Source organism: Arachis duranensis, chromosome 6, assembly GCF_000817695.3.
Source record: "Arachis duranensis cultivar V14167 chromosome 6, aradu.V14167.gnm2.J7QH, whole genome shotgun sequence".
Lineage (NCBI taxonomy): Eukaryota > Viridiplantae > Streptophyta > Magnoliopsida > Fabales > Fabaceae > Arachis > Arachis duranensis.
In genome coordinates, this window is record NC_029777.3 from 47,485,259 (window position 1) to 47,505,928 (window position 20,670).

Genomic DNA, 20,670 nt, shown 5'->3' on the forward strand with positions numbered 1-20,670 from the left:
CTTAAGAACTCTGGACACCTCTAACTGGGGACTTTAGCAAAGTTGAGTCACAATCTGAAAAGGTTCACCCAGTTATGTGTTTGTGGCATTTGTGTATCCGGTGGTAATACTGGAAAACAAAGTGCTTAGGGCCACATCCAAGACCAATAAAGTAGCTGTGTTCAAGAATCAACATACTAAACTAGGAAAATCAATAACACTATCTGAATTCTGAGTTCCTATAGATGCCAATCATTCTAAACATCAAAGGATAAAGTGAGATGCCAAAACTGTTTAGAAGCAAAAAGCTACTAGTCCTGCTCATCTAATTAGAACTAAGCTTCATTGATATTTTGGAATTTATAGCATATTCTCTTATTTTTATCCTATTTGATTTTCATTTACTTGGGGACAAGCAACAATTTAAGTTTGGTGTTGTGATGAGCGGATAATTTATACGCTTTTTAGCGTTGTTTTTAGGTAGTTTTTAGTAAGTTCTACTTTTTAGTATGTTTTTATTAGTTTTAATGAAAAATTCATATTTCTGGATTTTACTATGAGTTTGTGTGTTTTTTCTGTGATTTCAGGTATTTTTTAGCTGAAATTGAAGGATCTGACCAAAAATCTGATTCAGGCTGAAAAAGGACTGCTGATGCTGTTGGATTCTGACCTCCCTGCACTCGGAATAGATTTTCTAGAGCCACGGGAATCCAATTGGCGTGCTATCAATTTTGTTGGAAAGTATACATCCAGGGCTTTCCAACAATATATAATAGTTCATACTTTGCTTGAAGATAAATGATGTAAACTGATGTTTAACGCCAGTTTCATGTTCCATTCTGGCGTTAAACGCCAGAAATAGGTTACAAGTTGGAGTTAAACGCCCAAGACAAGTTACAACCTGGCGTTTAACTCTAGAAACAGCCCAGGCACATGAAAAGCTCAAGTCTCAGCCCCAGCACACACCAAGTGGGCTCTGGAAGTGGATTTCTGCACTATCTATCTTAGTTTACTCATTTTCTGTAAACCTAGGTTACTAGTTTCGTATTTAAACAACTTTTAGAGATTTATTCTGTACCTCATAACATTTTAGATATGAACTTTGTACTTTTTGATGGCATGAGTCTCTAAACTCCATTGTTGGGGGTGGGGAGCTCTGCTGTGTCTCGATGAATTAATGCAATTACTTCTGTTTTCCATTCAAACACGCTTGTTTCTATCTAAGATATTTATTCGTACTTAACCATGATGAATGTGATGATCCGTGACACTTATCACCATTCTCAACCTATGAACACGTGCGTGACAACCACTTCTATTCTACCTTATACTGAATAAGTATCTCTTGGGTTCTTGGCTCACAAGTCTGATTGCCTCTCTTGACAACAGAGCATGCAGATCCGTGAGACCAAAGTCTTCGTGGTATAAGCTAGAATCCATGGGCAGCATCCTTAATGTGTTCTTCATGATCTTCAAGTTGTTCTTGAGGATTTTCTTTGTTTGATCTTCATATTTTCTTGTTTTGTTTCTTTTGTTGTTTTTCATATGCATTTTTCATTTGTTAGTGTCTAAGCATTAAAAAAATTTTTAAGTTTGGTGTCTTGCATATTTTCTTTTCTTGAAAATTTTTCAAAAATAAGTTCTTGATGTTCATCATGATCTTCAATGTGTTCGTGGTGTTCATCTTGACATTCAAAGTGTTCTTGCATGCATTATGTGTTTTGATCTTGCATTTTCTTGTTTTGAGTCATTTTTGTGTTTTTCTCTCTCATCATTAAAAATTCAAAAATAAAAAAATATATCTTTTCCTTATTTTCCTCACAATTTTCGAAATCTTTAGGTTGACTTAGTCAAAAATTTTTAAAATTAGTTGTTCTTGTTAGTCAAGTCAAGATTTCAATTTTAAAAATCTTCTCTTTTCAAAACTTTTTCAAAAATCAAATCTTTTTCTTTTTTTATTTTCGAAAATTCTCTAAAATTTATTTTCTAAATCTTTTTCTTAATTTTATCTTTTATTTTCGAAAATTATACTAACAATTAATGTGATTGATTCAAAAATTTCAAGTTTATTACTTTCTTGTTAAGAAAGATTCAAAGTTTAAATTTTAGAATCATATTTTTAGTTTCTTGTTAGTCAAGTAATCAATTTTAATTTTAAAAAAATCAAATCTTTTTAACTTCCTTTTCAAATCTCTTTCAAAATGAGTTTCAATCATATCTTTTTCAAAACCAATCTTAAAATCTTTTCTAACTTCTTATCTTTTCAAAATTGATTTTCAAATCTTTTTCAACTAACTAATTGAATTTTTGTTTGTTTTACTATTTCTTATCTTTTTCAAAACCACTTAACTACTTTTCTCTCTCTAATTTTTGAAAATTCCTCACTCTTTTTCAAAATTCTTTTTAATTAAATAATTATTTTAAATTTTAGTTTTAATTTTATTTCTCCTCTTATTTTTTGAATACTAACTAATTTTAAAATAAAAATAAAAATATTTTCCTTTTCCTTTTAATTAATTTTCAAAATTACTCCCCTCTCATCTTCTTCTATTTATTTATTTATTTACTAACACTTCTCTTCATCTAAAAATTCGAACCCTCTCTTATCCTCTGTGTTCAAATTTTTCTCTTCTCCTTCTTCTATTCTTTTCTTCTTCTACTCACATAAAGGAATCTCTATACTGTGACATAGAGGATTCCTCTTCTTTCTGTTCTTTTCTTTTTCATATGAGCAGGAGCAAGGACAAGGACATTCTTGTTAAAGTAGATCCTTAACCTGAAAGGACTCTAAGGAGGAAGCTAAGGGAAGCTAAAGCACAACCCTCTGGAGAGGACTTGACAGAAACATTCGAAAAAGAAGAAGACATGGCAGCCAAAAATAACAACAATGCCAACAATGCAAGGAAGATGCTTTGTGACTTCACTACACCAAATTCCAACTTACATTGAAGAAGCATCTCAATTCCTGCCATTAGAGCAAACAATTTTGAGCTAAAGCCTCAATTAGTTTCTCTGATGCAACAGAATTGCAAGTTTTATGGACTTCCATCAAAAGATCCTTTTTAGTTCTTAACTGAATTCTTGCAGATCTGTGATACTGTTAAGACTAATGGGGTTGATCCCGAGGTCTGTAGGCTTATGCTTTTCCCTTTTGCTGTAAGAGACAGAGCTAGAGTATGGTTAGACTCTTAACCTAAAGATAGCCTGAACTCTTGGGATAAGCTTGTCATGGCTTTCTTAGCCAAGTTATTTCCTCCTCAACAGCTGAGCAAGCTTAGAGTGGATGTTCAAACCTTCAGACAAAAAGAAGGTGAATCCCTCTATGAAACTTGGGAAAGATACAAGCAACTGACCAAAAAGTGTCCTTCTGACATGCTTTCAGAATGGACCATCCTGGATATATTTTATCATGGTCTGTCTGAATTGTCTAAGATGTCATTGGACCATTCGGTAGGTGGATCTATTCACCTAAAGAAAACGCCTACAGAAGCTCAGGAACTCATTGACATTGTTGCAAATAACCAGTTCATGTACACTTCTGAAAGGAATCATGTGAGTAATGGGACACCTCAAAGGAAAGGAGTTCTTGAAATTGATGCTCTGAATGCCATACTGGCTCAGAACAAAATGTTGACTCAAGCAAGTCAACATGATTTCTCAGAGTCTGAATGGATTGCAAAATGCATCCACAGTACTAAAAAAATATCTTTTGAAGAAGAAGCTTATGATCCTGAGATCCCTGCAATGGCAGAGGTAAATTACATGGGTGAAGCCTTTGGCAACACCTATAACTCATCATGGAGAAATCATCCAAATTTTTCATGGAAGGATCCACAGAAGAAAGGCTACAATAATAACAATGGTGGAAGAAACAGGTTTAGCAATAGCAAGCCTTTTCCATCATCCTCTCAGCAACAGACAGAGAATTCTGAGCAGAGCCCCTCTAGCTTAGCAAACATAGTCTCTGATCTATCTAAGGCCACTTTGAGTTTCATGAATGAAACAAGGTCCTCCATTAGAAATTTGGAGGCACAAGTGGGTCAGCTGAGTAAGAAAATCACTGAAACTCCTCCTAGTACTCTCCCAAGCAATACAGAAGAGAATCCAAAAAGAGAGTGCAAGGCCATTGATATAATCATCATGGCCGAATCCAAAGAGGAAGGGGAGGACGTGAATCCCAATGAGGAAGACCTCATGGGACGTCTTCCAGACAGAAAGGAGTTCCCTGTTGAGTACCTAAAGGAATCTGAGGCTCATATAGAGACCATAGATATTCTATTAAACCTTCCTCTGCCATTCATGAGCTCTAAGAACTATTCTTCCTCTGAAGAGGATGAAGATGTAACTGAAGAGCAAGTTGCTCAATATCTAGGAGCCATCATGAAGCTGAATGCCAAGTTGTTTGGTAATGAGACTTGGGAAGATGAACCTCCCTTGCTCATTAGTGAATTAAATAGATGGGTTCAGCAAACTTTACCTTAAAAGAAACATGATCCTGGTAAATTCTTAATACCCTATACCATAGGCACCATGACCTTTGAGAAGGCTGTGTGTGACTTGGGGTCAGGTATAAATCTTATGCCACTCTCTGTAATGGAGAAACTGGGGATCTTTGAGTTACAAGCTGCAAGAATCTCATTAGAGATGGCAGACAAGTTAATAAAACAAACTTATGGATTGGTAGAGGACGTGTTAGTGAAGGTTAAAGGCCTTTACATCCCTGCTGATTTCATAATATTAGACACTGGGAAGGAGGAGGATGAATGCATGATAAACCACTATTTTATGGTGTATCTTATGCTCAATTGAGTGTTTTTTATCAACTCTTTACTCACTTATTCATACAATTCGCATGTTTTACATTTTCCTTCCTGATTTCGTGCTATGATTGAAAACATGCTTCTTTGATCTTATATTTGCTTATTATTAATCCTCTCTTATTACCATTAGATGCCTTGATATGTGTGTTAAGTGTTTCAGATATTATAGGGCAGGAATGGCTTGGAGGATGGAAAGGAAGCATGCAAAAGTGGAAGAAATACAAGAAGTTGGAGAAACTGCAAAGCTGTCAGCTTGACTCTCTTGCACTAAAATGACCATAACTTGAGCTACAGAGATCCAAATGACGCGGTTTCACTTGCGATGGAAAGCTAACGTTCGAGGCTTCAATTTGATATATAATTTGCCATAGTGGCCGTACAGATAGACGACGCGAACGCGTCATCCATGAGGACGCATCGCATCTGCGAAAATTAGCGTGGCAGATTTCGCAAACAGCGAATCCTGGGCTCTTTCCGGCCCAGTTTCAAGCCTAGAAAACACAGATTAAAGGCTGCAAAGTGAAGGAATGAAGGGGACTTCAAATCAGGCTCTCATAATTCACAATTTGTAGTTTAGATGTAGTTTTTAGAGAGAGAGGCTCTCTCCTCTCTCTTAGGATTTAGAAATTAGGATTTTTAGAAATTAGGATTTATTTCAACTCTTCATCAGGTTAAATGTTCTTTTACTTTATATTTATTTCTTAATTTCAGATACTTTAATGCTTATATTAGTTATGTTGCCTATTTGGCTTATGCCACATTCATGATGATTTTCTTATTTAATGTTTTTTGAGGTATTTCAGTTTAATATTGCCTTCTTTTATTTATGCCATTGATTATTCCCAATCTGAAGACATTTTCATTCCAGTAGAATTAATTTACTTTTCCCTTTTTGGTCTTGGTTAAGAAATCAGTAACTCAGGAGTTATCTTTGCTAATTGAATTGAGCTTCAATAATCCCAACCTTTTCTTAGGAAATAAATAGTGTTCGAAGGTCAAACTAATTAGTCCCTTGACTTTCCTTTGCTTTAGCAAAGGTTAACTAAGTGGAATTAAGATTCAACTTTCATTATTATTGATAAGAATAACTAACTCTGGACTTCCAATTTCTTGTACCTTGCCAAAAGGTTTGCTTTACGGTATTTATTTATTTTAATTGCCATTTAAATTAATTGCCATATTCATTCTTCAATCTTAAAACCCCCAATTTACAAACTCATAACCAATAATAAGAACATACCTCCCTGCGATTCCTTGAGAAGATGACCCGAGGTTTAAATACTTTGGTTATCAATTTATTTAGCGGTTTGTTACTTGTGACAACCAAAAATTTTGTACGAAGGGATTTCTGCTGGTTTAGAATCTATATCTACAACGCGATTATTTTTATAAAATTATTTACTAGCAAAAATCCTAACGTCAATGCATCATTATTGGAAGACCCTTCCTAGCCACAACAAGAGCTGTAATTGATGTTGACAGAAGAGAGCTAGTCCTTTAATTGAATGGGGACTACCTTGTATTTAAAGCTCAAGGATCTTCCTCTGCAACCATGGAGAGGAAGCATGAACAGCTTCTCTCAATGCAGAGTTAAACAGTGCCCCCATAGTCAAACTCTATGTTTGATGTTGGGAGGGCATAACCAAACTCTAGGTTTGGTGTTGAACCCCCACATTCAAACTCTAAGTTGGTTGTTGGGAGGTCCCAACAACGCTCTGAATACCTATGAGGCTCCATGAGAGCCCACTGTCAAGCTATTGACATTAAAGAAGCGCTTATTGGGAGGCAACCCAATTTTTATTTATCTATATTTCTATTCTTCTTTTATGTTTTATTAGGTTTGTGATCATGTGGAGTCACAAAACAATTGCAAAAATTAAAAACAGAATCAAAAACAGCAGAAGAAAAAGCATACCCTGGAGGAAGAGCTTACTGGCATTTCAACGCCAGTAAGGAGCATCTGGCTGGCGTTTAACGCCAGAATAAAGCATGAAGGTGGCGTTGAATGCCAGAAACAAGCAACAGTCTGGCGTTTAAATGCCAGGATTGCACTCTGAGGAAAGCTGGCGTTAAACGCCAGAAACAAGCAGCAACGTGGCGTTTAACGCCAGAAACAAGCATAGAGCTGGCGTTTAACGCCAGAAACAAGCATCAATTTGGCGTTAAACGCCAGGATTGCATATAAAGGGCGTTTTTCATGCCTAAAGGGTACAAGGATGAGAAATCCTTGACACCTCAGGATCTGTGGACCCCACAGCATCCCCACTTACCTTATCCCTCACTCTCACACCTTTTCATAACACTCTTCCCCAAACATCATTCACCAATCACCTCAATTACTCTTCCCCATCACCTCTTCACCACTCACATCCATCCTCTCTTCCCCATAAACCCCACCTACCTTTAAATTCAAAATCTCTTTCCCACCCAACCCCACCCTAAATGACCGAACCCTACCCCCTCTCCCTCCACTATATAAACCCCTCCATCCTTCTTCATTTTCACACAACACAACCCTCTCTTCTCCCCTTGGCCAAAACCTACACTTCTCTCCCTCTACTCCATATCTTCTTCTTCTTCTTCCATTCTTTATTCTTTTGCTCGAGGGCGAGCAACATTCTAAGTTTAGTATGGTAAAAGCATAGCTTTTTTGTTTTTCCATAACCATTTATAGCACCTAAGGCCGGATAAACCTCCAGAAAGAGGAAAGTGAAGACTAAAGCTTACACCTTTGAGTCATGGTAGATGGAGAGATTCATCTCAAAGGTCCATCAAGACCACTTCTATGAAGTTGTGGCCAAGAAGAAGGTGATCCCTATGATCCCTTTCATGCTCAAGAAAAATGAGTATCCAGAGATCCGACATGAGATCCAAAGAAGAGGTTGGGAAGTTCTCACCAACCCCATTCAACAAGTCAGAACCTTAATGGTTCAAGAGTTCTATGAAAATGCATGTATCATTGGGAACCATGACCAAAGTATGAACCCGAATCCAAAGAATTATCTTACAATGGTTTGGGGAAAATGCTTAGATTTCAGTCCGGAGAATGTAAGGTTGGCATTCAACTTACCTATGATGCAAGAAGACGCACGCCCCTACACTAGAAGTGTCAATTTTGATCAAAGGTTAGACCAAGTCCTAATGGACATATATGTGGAAGGAGCTCAATGGAAAGGAGACTCAAAAGGCAAGCCGGTTCAACTGAGAAGACTGGACCTTAAGCCCGTGGCTAGAGGATGGTTGGAGTTCATCCAACACTCCATCATCCCTACTAGCAACCAATCCGAAGTAACTGTGGATCGGGCCATCATGATCCATAGCATCATGATTGGAGAGGAAGTAGAAGTTCATGAAGTCATTTCTCTAGAACTCTACAAAGTAGCCGAAAAGCCCTCCACCTTGGCAAGACTAGCTTTTCCTCATCTCATTTGCCATCTATGCTACTTAGCTGGAGTTGTCATAGAAGGAGACATCCTCATTTAAAAAGACAAGCCCATCACTAAGAAGAGGATGGAGCAAACAAGAGAGCCCATTCATGGATCTCAAGAGACGCATGAGGAAGCTCATCATCAAGAAATCTCTGAGATGCCTCAAGGGATGCATTTTCCTCCAAACAACTATTGGGAACAACTCAACACTTCTCTAGAAGGATTGAGTCATGACATGAACCAATTAAGGGTGGAACACCAAGAGCACTCCATCATTCTCAATGAGATTAGAGAAGATCAAAGAGCTATGAGGGAGGAGCAATAAAGGCAAGGAAGAGATATAGAGGAGCTCAAGAACACCATTGGTCCTTCAAGAAGAAGGCGCCACCATCACTAAGGTGGACTCATTCCTTAACTTCCTTGTTCTCATTTCTCTATTTTTTGGTTTTTGAGCTTTATGTTTGTCTATGTCCTAAGGCTATGAATAATTCCATGAATCCTTCACATTTCTTAAATGAAAAATGCTTTTAAAACAAAAGAACAAGAAGTACATGAGTTTCGAATTCATCCTTGAAATTAGTTTAATTATATTGATGTGGTGACAATACTTTTTATTTTCTGAATGAATGCTTGAACAGTGCATAATTTTGATCTTGTTGTTTATGAATGTTAAACTTGTTGGATCTTGAAAGAATGATGAAAAAGAGAAATGTTATTGATGATCTGAAAAATCATAAAATTGATTATTGAAGCAAGAAAAAGCAGTGAATAAAAAGCTTGCGAGAAAAAAATGGCAAAAAAAATAATAATAAAAAGAAAAAGCAAGCAGGAAAAGCCAATATCCATTAAAACCGAAAGGCAAGGGTAAAAAGGATCCAAGGCTTTGAGCATTAATGGATAGGAGGGCCCAAGGAAATAAAATCCAGGCCTAAGCGGCTAAATCAAGCTGTCCCTAACCATGTGCTTGTGTCATGAAGGTCCAAGTGAAAAGCTTGAGACTGAGTGGTTAAAGTCGTGGTCTAAAGCAAAAGAGTGTGCTTAAGAGCTCTGGACACCTCTAACTGGGGACTTTAGCAAAGCTGAGTCACAATCTAAAAAGGTTCACCCAGTCATGTGTCTGTGGCATTTATGTATTCGGTGGTAATACTGGAAAATAAAGTGCTTAGGACCATGGCCAAGACTCATAAAGTAGCTGTATTCAAGAATCAACATACTTAACTAGGAGAATCAATAACACTATCTGAACTCTGAATTCCTAGAGATGGCAATCATTCTAAAGTTAAAAGGATAAAGTGAGATGCCAAAACTATTCAAAAGCAAAAAGCTACTAGTCCCGTTTATCTAATTAGAACTAATATTCATTGATATTTTGGGATTTATAGTATATTCTCTTCTTTTTATCCTATTTGATTTTCAGTTGCTTGGGGACAAGCAACAATTTAAGTTTGCTATTGTGACCCAGTTATGTTCACAAGATATGGTCACCTTGTAAATCTCAGTCAGGCGGATTCAAATGGTTATAATGGATTTCGAATATAAAGATAAATAAAGCCTGAAATAAAGATAAAGATACTTATGTAATTCCTCGGTGGGAATTTCAGATAAGCGTATGAAGGTGCTGTATGGCTCTTTGAATGTCTGCTTTCCGGCTGTCTCCATCCAATCGTGCATATTCCTTTCCATGGCAAGCTGTATGTTGGGGATCACCGTTGTCAATGGCTACCATCCATCCTTTCAGTGAAAATGGTCTAGGTGCTCTGTCACAGCACGGCTATCATCTGTCAGTTCTCGATCATGTTGGAATAGGATCCATTGATCATTTTGCGTCTGTCACTACGCCCAACACTCGCGAGTTTGAAGCTCGTCACAGTCATTCAATCCCTGAATCCTACTCGGAATACCACAGACAAGGTTTAGACTTTCCAGATTCTGAAGAATGCTGCCAATGGATTCTAGCTTATACCACGAAGATTATGGTTAAGGAACCCAAGAGATACTCATTCTAGCTTGTTTACTTGTAGAACGTAAGTGGTTGTCAGGCACGCGTTCATATGTGAGAATGATGATGTGCGTCACATAATCATCACATTCATCAGGTTCTTAGGCGTGAATGGATATCTTAGAATAGAAATAAACGATAGTTGAATAGAAAAACAGTAGTACTTTGCATTAATTCTCGAGGTACAGCAGAGCTCCACACTTTAATCTATGGTGTGTAGAAACTCCACCGTTGAAAATACATAAGAACAAGGTCCAGGTATGGCCGAGAAGCCAGCCCCTAATGTCTAAGATCGCATAAACTGATCAAAGATATGGTCAAAGATGTCTAATACAATAGTGGAAGATTCTATTTATACTAAACCAGCTACTAGGGTTTACAGAAATAAGTCTAAGTGCAGAAATCCACTTCTGGGGCTCACTTTGATGTGTGCTTGGGCTGAGCTTGAGCTTTACACATGTAGAGGCTTATCTTGGAGTTAAACACCAAGTTGTAACGTGTTTTTGGTGTTTAACTCTGGTTTGTGATGTGTTTCTGGCGTTTTACTCCATAATGCAGCATGAAACTGGCGTTGAACGCCAGTTTGCGTCGTCAAAAATTGAATGAAGTATGAACTATCATATATTGATGGAAAGCCCTGGATGTCTAATTTCCAACGCAGTTGAGAGCGCGCCATTTGGAGTTCTATAGCTCCAGAAAATCCATTTCTAGTGCAGGGAGGTCAGAATCCAACAGCATCAGTAGTCCTTTGTCAGCCTCCTATCAGATTTTTGCTCAGATCCCTCAATTTCAGCCAGAAAATACCTGAAATCACAGAAAAATACACAAACTCATAGTAAAGTCCAGAAATGTGAATTTTTCATAAAAACTAATAAAAATATCCTTAAAAGTTGCTAGATCCTACTAAAAACTACCTAAAAATAATGCCAAAAAGCGTATAAATTATCCGCTCATCACAACACCAAACTTAAATTGTTGCTTGTCCCCAAGCAACTGAAAATCAAATAGGATAAAAAGAAGAGAATATACTATAAATTCCAAAATATCAATGAATATTAATTCTAATTAGATGAGCGGGACTTGTAGCTTTTTGCTTCTGAACAGTTTTGGCATCTCACTTTTTCCTTTGAAGTTCAGAATGATTGGCTTCTCTAGGAAAATTAGAATTTCGGATGGTGTTATTGATTCTCCTAGTTAAGTATGTTGATTCTTGAACACAACTACTTATGAGTCTTGGCCGTGGCCCTAAGCACTTTGTTTTCCAGTATTACCACCGGATACATAAATGCCACACACACATGACTAAGTGAACCTTTTCAGATTGTGACTCAGCTTTGCTAAAGTCCCCAGTTAGAGGTGTCCAGAGCTCTTAAGCACACTCTTTTTGCTTTGGATTATGACTTTAACCACTCGGTCTCAAGCTTTTCACTTGGACATTCATGACACAAGCACATGGTTAGGGACAGCTTGATTTAGCCGCTTAGGCCTGGATTTTATTTCCTCGGGCCCTCCTATTCATTGATGCTCAAAGCCTTGGATTCATTTTACCCATGCCTTTTGGTTTTAAGGGCTATTGGCTTTTTCTGCTTGCTTTTTTTTGTTATTATTTTTTTTCGCATTTTTTTCGCAAGCTTTTTATTCACTGCTTTTTCTTGCTTTAAGAATCAATTTTATGATTTTTCAGATCATCAATAACATTTCTCTTTTTCATCATTCTTTCAAGCGCCAACAATTTTAACATTCATAAATAACAAGATAAAAAATATGCACTGTTCAAGCATTCATTCAGAAAACAAAAAGTATTGTCACCACATCAATATAATTAAACTAATTTCAAGGATGAATTCGAAACTCATGTACTTCTTGTTCTTTTGTTTTAAAAACATTTTTCATTTAAGAAAGGTGAAGGATTCATGGAATTATTCATAGCCTTAGGACATAGACACTAGACACTAATGATCATGTAATAAAGACACAAACATAGACAAACACAAAGATTGAAAACCGAAAAACAGAGAAATGAGAACAAGGAAGTTAAGGAATGAGTCCACCTTAGTAATGGTGGTGCCTTCTTCTTGAAGGACCAATGGTGTTCTTGAGCATCTCTAAGTCTCTTCCTTGCCTTTGTTGCTCCTCCCTTAGAGCTCTTTGATCTTTTCTAATCTCATTGAGAATGATGGAGTGCTCTTGGTATTCCACCCTTAATTGGTTCATGTCAAGACTCAATCCTTCTAGAGAAGTGTTGAGTTGTTCCCAATAGTTATTTGGAGGAAAATGCATCCCTTGAGGCATCTCAGGGATATCTTGATGATGAGCTTCCTCATGCGTCTCTTGAGATCCATGAATGGGCTCTCTTGTTTGCTGCATCCTCTTCTTAGTGATGGGGTTGTCCTCTTCAAGGAGGATGTCTCCTTCTATGACAACTCCAGCTAAGTAGCATAGATGGCAAATGAGATGAGGAAAAGCTAGCCTTGCCAAATTGGAGGGCTTTTTGGGTACTTTGTAGAGTTCTAGAGAGATGACTTCATGAACTTCTACTTCTTCTCCAATCATGATGCTATGGATCATGATGGCCCAATCCACAGTTACTTCGGATTGGTTTCTAGTGGGGATGATGGAGTGTTGGAGGAACTCCAACCATCCATCCTCTAGCCAAATACTTAAGGTCCAGTCTTCTCAATTGAACTGGCTTGCCTTTTGAGTCTCTTTTCCATTGAGCTCCTTCCACACATATGTCCATGAGGACTTGGTCCAACCTTTGATCAAAGTTGACCCTTCTAGTGTAGGGGCGTGCGTCTTCTTGCATCATAGGCAAGTTGAATGCCAACCTTACATTCTCCGGACTGAATTTTAAGCATTTCCCTCGAACCATTGTAAGATAATTATTTGGATTCGGGTTCATACTTTGATCATGGTTCCTAGTGATCCATGCATTTGCATAGAACTCTTGAACCATTAAGATTCTGACTTGTTGAATGGGGTTGGTGAGAACTTCCCAACCTCTTCTTTGGATCTCATGTCGGATCTCCGGATACTCATTTTTCTTGAGCATGAAAGGAACCTCAGGGATCACCTTCTTCTTGGCCATAACATCATAGAAGTGGTCTTGATGGACCTTTGAGATGAATCTCTCCATCTCCCATGACTCGGAGGTGGAAGCTTTAGTCTTCCCTTTCCTCTTTCTAGAGGTTTCTCCGACCTTAGGTGCCATAAATGGTTAAGGAAAAACCAAAAAGCTATGCCTTTACCACACCAAACTTAGAATGTTGCTCGCCCTCGAGCAAAAGAAGGAAGAATGGAAGAAGAAAAAGAAGATATGGAGGAGAGGGAGAGAAGTGTAGGTTTCGGCAAAGAGGGAGAAGAGAGGGTTGTGTTGTGTGAAAATGAAGAAGGATGGAGGGGTTTATATAGTAGAGGGAGAGGGGGTAGGGTTCGGTAATTTAGGGTGGGTTTGGGTGGGAAAGAGATTTTGAATTTGAAGGTAGGTGGGATTTATAGGGAAGAGAGGATGGATGTGAGTGGTGTAGAGGTGATGGGGAAGAGTGATTGAGGTGATTGGTGAATGATGTTTGGGGAAGAGTGTTATGAAAAGGTGTGAGAGAGAGGGATAAGGTAGGTGGGGATCCTGTGGGGTCCACAGATCCTGAGGTGATCCTGTGGGATCTATAGATCCTGAGGTGTCAAGGATTTCTCATCCCTGCACCCTTTAGGCGTGTAAAACGCCCTTTATATGCAATACTAGCGTTTAACGCTAGATTGATTCTTGTTTCTGGCATTAAACGCCAGCTGTATGCTTGTTTATGGCGTTAAATGCCACTTTGCTGCTTGTTTCTAGCGTTTAACGCCAGCTTTTCTCAGGGTGCAATCCTGGCATTTAAACACTAGACTGCTGCTTATTTCTGGTGTCCAACGCCAGCTTCATGCTCTGTTCTGGCGTTAAACGTCAGCCAGATGCTCCTTAATGGCGTTTAAATGCCAGTAAGCTCTTCCTCCAGGGTGTGCTTTTTGTTCTGCTATTTTTTATTCTTCTTTTAATTTTTGCAATTGTTTTATGACTCCACATGATCATAAACCTAATAAAACATAAAAGAACAATAGAAATATAGATAAATAAAAATTGGGCTGCCTCCCAATAAGCGCTTCTTTAATGTCAATAGCTTGACAGTGGGCTTTCATGGAGCCTCACAGGTATTCAGAGCATTGTTGGGACCTCCCAACACCAAATTTTGAGTTTGAATATGGGGTTTCAACACCAAACTTAGAGTTTGGTTGTGGCCTCCCAACACCAAACTTAGAGTTTGACTGTGGGGGCTCTGTTTGACTCTGCATTGAGAGAAGCTATTCATGTTTCCTATCCATGGTTGCAGAGGAAGATCCTTGAGCTTTAAATAAAAGGTAGTCCCCATTCAATTGAAGGACTAGCTATCCTCTGTCAACAAGAATTACAGCTCTTGCTGTGGCTATGAAGGGTCTTCCAAAGATGATGCATTCATCCTCCTCCTTCCCAGTGTCTAAGATTATGAAATCAGCAGGGATGTAAAGGCATTTAACCTTTACTAACACGTCCTCTACCAATCCATAAGCTTGTTTTATTGACGTGTCTGCCATCTCTAATGAGATTCTTGCAGCTTGTACCTCAAAGATCCCCAGTTTCTCTACTACAGAGAGTGGCATAAGAATTTACCAGGATCTTGTTTCTTTTGAGGTAAAGTTTGCTGAACCCATGTATTTAGTTCACTAATGAGCAAGGGAGGTTCATCTTCCCAAGTCTCATTACTAAACAACTTGGCATTCAGCTTCATAATGGCTCCTAGATATTGACCAACTTGCTCTTCAATTACATCTTCATCCTCTTCAGAGGAAGAATAGTTCTCAGAGCTCATGAATGGCAGAAGGAGGTTTAATGGAATCTCTATGGTCTCTATATGAGCCTCAAATTCCTTTAGGTCCTCAATAAGGAACTCCTTTCTGTCTGGAAGACGTCCCATGATGTCTTCCTCATTGGGATTCACGTCCTCCCCTTCCTCTTTGGAATCGGCCGTGATGATTATATCAATGGCCTTGCACTCTCTTTTTGGATTCTCTTCTGTATTGCTTGGGATAGTATACTAGGAGGAGTTTCAGTGATTTTCTTACTCAATTGACCCACTTCTGCCTCCAAATTTCTAATAGAGGACCTTGTTTCATTCATGAAACTCAAAGTGGCCTTAGATAGATCAGAGACTATGTTTGCTAAGCCAGAGGGGCTTTACTCAGAATTCTCTGTCTGTTGCTGAGAGGATGATGGAAAAGGCTTGCTATTGCTAAACCTGTTTCTTCCACCATTGTTATTATTGAAGCCTTGCTTCTGTGGATCCTTCCATGAAAAATTTGGATGATTTCTCCATGATGGGTTATAGGTGTTGCCAAAGGCTTCACCCATGTAATTTACCTCTGCCATTGCAGGGTTCTCAGGATCATAATCTTCTTCTTCAAAAGATGCTTCTTTAGTACTGTTGGATGTATTTTGTAATCCATTCAGGCTCTGAGAAATCATGTTGACTTGCTGAGTCAACATTTTGTTCTAAGCCAATATGGCATTCAGAGCATCAATTTCAAGAACTCCCTTCTTTTGAGGTGTCCCATTACTCACAGGATTCCTTTCAGAAGTGTACATGAACTAGTTATTTGCAACCATGTCAATGAGTTCCTGAGCTTCTGCAGGCATTTTTTTAGGTGAATTGATCTACCTGCAGAATGGTCCAATGACATCTTAGACAATTCAGACAGACCATCATAGAATATATCCAGGATGGTCTATTCTGAAAGCATGTCAGAAGGACACTTTTTGGTCAGTTGCTTGTATCTTTCCCAAGCTTCATTGAGGGATTCACCTTCTTTTTGTCTGAAGGTTTGAACATCCATTCTAAGCTTGCTCAGCTTTTGAGGAGGAAAGAACTTGGCTAAGAAAGGCGTGACCAGCTTATCCCAAGAGTTCAGGCTATCTTTAGGTTGAGAGTCCAACCATACTCTAGCTCTGTCTCTTACAGCAAAAGGGAAAAGCATAAGCCTGTAGACCTCGGGATCAACCCCATTGGTCTTAACAGTATCACAGATCTGCAAGAATTCAGTTAAGAACTGAAAAGGATCTTCTGATGGAAGTCAATAAAACTTGCAATTCTGTTGCATCAGAGAATCTAATTGAGGCTTTAGCTCAAAATTGTTTGCTCCAATGGCAGGAATTGAGATGCTTATTCCATGTAAGTTGGAATTTGTTGCAGTGAAGTCACCAAGCATCTTCCTTGCATTGTTGCCATTATTGTTATTTTCGGCTGCCATGTCTTCTTCTTTTTCTAATGTTTCTGTCAAGTCCTCTCTAGAGGGTTGTGCTTTAGCTTCCCTTAGCTTCCTCCTTAGAGTCCTTTCAGGTTCAGGATCTGCTTCAATAATAATGTCCTTGTCCTTGCTCCTGCTCATATGAAAAAGAAAAGAACAGAAAAGAAGAGGAATCCTCTATGTCACAATATAGAGATTCCTTTTTGTGAGTAGAAGAAGAAAATAATAGAAGAAGGAGAAGAGAAAAATTTGAACACAGAGGAGAAGAGAGGGTTCGAATTTTTAGATAAAGAGAAGTGTTAGTAAATAAATAAATAAATAGAAGAAGATGAGAGAGGGGGGTAATTTTGAAAATTAATTAAAAGGAAATGGAAAAAATTTTTGTTTTTATTTTAAAATTAGTTAGTATTCGAAAAATAAGAAGAAAAATAAAATTAAAACTAAAATTTAAAATAATTAGTTAATTAAAAGGAATTTTGAAAAAGGGTGAGGAATTTTCGAAAATTAGAGAGAGAAAAGTAGTTAGGTGGTTTTGAAAAAGATAAGAAATAGTAAAACAAACAAAAAGTCAATTAGTTAGTTGAAAAAGATTTGAAAATCAATTTTGAAAAGATAAGAAGTTAGCAAAGATTTCAAAATTGGTTTTGAAAAAGATATGATTGAAACTCATTTTGAAAAAGATTTGAAAAGGAAGCTAAAAAGATTTGATTTTTTTTAAATTAAAAATGATTACTTGACTAATAAGAGACTAAAAGATATGATTCTAAAATTTAAAGTTTGAATCTTTCTTAACAAGAAAGTAACAAACTTGAAATTTTTGAATTAAATCACATTAATTGTTAGTATAATTTTCGAAAATAAAAGATAAAATTAAGAAAAAGATTTTGAAAATAAATTTTAAAGAATTTTCGAAAATAAAAAAATGAAAAAGATTTGATTTTTGAAAAAGTCTTGAAAAGATAAGATTTTTAAAATTTAAATCTTGACTTGACTAACAAGAAACAACTAATTTTAAAAATTTTTGACTAAGTCAACCCAGAGATTTCAAAAATTGTGAGAAAAATAAGAAAAAGATATTTTTTATTTTTGAATTTTTAATGATGAGAGAGAAAAACACAAAAATAACTCAAAACATGAAAATGCAAGATCAAAACACATAATGCATGCAAGAACACTTTGAATGTCAAGATGAACACCAAGAACACATTGAAGATCATGATGAACATCAAGAACTTATTTTTGAAAAATTTTCAAGAAAAGAAAACATACAAGACACCAAACTTAAAAATTTTTAATGCTTAGACACAAACAAACGAAAAATGCATATGAAAAACAAGAAAATATGAAGATCAAACAAAGAAAATCCTCAAGAACAACTTGAAGATCATGAAGAACACATGCATGAATTTTCGAAAAATGCAAGAAAAATAAAAACATGCAATTGACACCAAACTTAAAAATTGACTCTAGACTCAAACAAGAAACACAAAATATTTTTGGTTTTTATGATTTTATTAATTTTTTTGTATTTTTCGAAAATTATCTTAGAAAAAAAGAAAACAAAGAAAAAATTATGAAAGATTTTTGAAACGTTTTTGAAAAAAAAATTACCTAATTTGAGCAACAAGATGAACCGTCAGTTGTCCAAACTCAACAATCCCTGGCAACGGCGCCAAAAACTTGGTGCACGAAATTGTGATATCTAACAATGGTGCTCAACTTGGTATGCGCGTTTATAATCTCAGCACTTTCTTCACAACCTCGCATCACTAACCAGCAAGTGCACTGGGTCGTCCAAGTAATAAACCTTACGTGAGTAAGGGTCGATCCCACGGAGACTGTTGGTATGGAGCAAGCTATGGTCACCTTGTAAATCTCAGTCAGGCGGATTCAAATGGTTATAATGGTTTTCGAATATAAAGATAAATAAAGCATGAAATAAAGAAAAAGATACTTATGTAATTCATTGGTGGGAATTTCAGATAAGCGTACGATGGTGCTGTATGGCTCTTTGAACGTCTGCTTTCTGGCTGTCTCCATCCAATCGTGCATATTCCTTTCCATGGCAAGCTGTATGTTGGGGGATCACCATTGTCAATGGCTACCGTCTGTCCTCTCAGTGAAAATGGTCCAGGTGCTCTGTCACAACACGGCTAATCATCTGTCGGTTATCGATCATGCTGGAATAGGATCCGTTGATCCTTTTGCGTCTGTCACTATGCCCAACACTCGCGAGTTTGAAGCTCGTCACAGTCATTCAATCCCTAAATCCTACTCGGAATACCACAGACAAGGTTTAGACTTTTCGGATTTTCAAGAATGCTGCCAATGGATTCTAGCTTATATCATGAAGATTCTGGTTAAGGAACCCAAGAGATACTCATTCTAGCTTGTTTACTTGTAGAACGTAAGTGGTTGTCAGGCACGCGTTCATATGTGAGAATGATGATGTGCGTCACATAATCATCACATTCATCAGGTTCTTAGGCGCGAATGGATATCTTAGAATAGAAATAAACGACAGTTGAATAGAAAAACAGTAGTACTTTGCATTAATTCTCGAGGTACAGCAGAGCTCCACACCTTAATCTATGGCATGTAAAATGCCCTTTATATGCAATCCTGGCATTTAACGCCAGATTGATGCTTGTTTCTGGGGTTAAACGCCAGCTCTATGCATGTTTCTGGCATTAAACGCCACTTTGCTGCTTGTTTCTGGCATTTAACGCCAGCATTCCTCAGGGTGCAATCCTGTCGTTTAAACGCCAGACTGCTGCTTGTTTCTGGAGTTCAACGCCACCTTCATGCTTTGTTCTGGTGTTAAATGCCAGCCAAATGCTCCTTACTAGCGTTTAAACGCCAGTAAGCTCTTCCTCCAAGGTGTACTTTTTCTTTTGCTATTTTTTATTCTATTTTTAATTTTTGCAATTGTTTTGTGACTCCACATGATCATAAACCTAATAAAACATAAAAGAACAATGGAAATATAGATAAATAAAAATTGGGTTGCCTCCCAATAAGCACTTCTTTAATATCAATAGCTTGACAGTGGGCTCTCATGGAGCCTCACAGGTATTTAGAGCATTGTTGGGACCTCCCAACACCGAACTTAGAGTTTGAATGTGGGGGTTCAACACCAATCTTAGAGTTTGGTTGTGGCCTCCCAACACCAAACTTAGAGTTTGACAGTGGGGGCTCTGTTTGACTCTGCATTGAGAGAAGCTGTTCATGCTTCCTCTCCATGGTTGGAGAGGAAGATCCTTGAGCTTTAAATACAAGGTAGTCCCTATTCAATTGAAGGACTAACTCTCCTCTGTCAACATCAATTACAGCTTTTGCTATGGCTAGGAAGGGTCTTCCAAGGATGAAGCATTCATCCTCCTCCTTCCCAGTGTCTAAGATTATGAAATCAGCAAGGACGTAAAGGCCTTTAACCTTCACTAACACGTCCTCTACCAATCCATAAGCTTATTGGTGGACGAAATTGTGATCACTATTCTTTAAGTTGTACTTTTATGGAATTTGAAATTGGCACGAGTGGACACAACTCCGTTCAACTAACCAACAAGTGTACTGGGTCGTCCAAGTAATAAACCTTACGTGAGTAAGGGTCGATCCCACAGAGATTGTTGGTATGAATCAAGCTATGGTCACCTTGTAAATCTCAGTTAGGCAGATTAAATTGGTTTATGGGTTTTTGAAAATAGAAATAAGAAAATAGAAATAAAAAAAAGGGATAGAGCACTTATGCAGATTCATTGGTGGGAATTTCAGATAAGCATATGGAGATACTGCACTCTCGGGAAAATGGTCCTCTGCGGCTGTCACTCGCATGGCTAATCGTCTGGAGGCATCACCTGGTCGAAAGCTACATCCCATCCTCGCAGTGAAAACTACGCTCACGCGCTCTGTCACAGCACGGCTAACCACTGGTTGGTTCCCGCTCCTACTGGAATAGAATTCCTTGATTCTTTTGCGTCTGTCACTAACGCCCAGCACTTGCGAGTCTGAAGCACGTCACAGTCATTTATTACCGGAATCCTACTCGGAATACCACAGACAAGGTGAGACTTTTCGGATTCCCAGGATCCTACTCGGAATACCACAGACAAGGTGAGACTTTCCGGAT

At 37.8% G+C, this 20,670-nt stretch overlaps 1 non-coding gene across 1 annotated transcript; it reads left to right on the forward strand.

Moving 5' to 3' along the window:
* The first annotated feature begins 16,031 nt into the window (after window positions 1–16,031).
* On the forward strand, window positions 16,032–16,139 carry LOC127739965 (small nucleolar RNA R71). The gene has a single exon (XR_008000706.1). It is a non-coding gene; the product is annotated as a small nucleolar RNA R71 (small nucleolar RNA).
* Window positions 16,140–20,670: the final 4,531 nt, after the last annotated feature.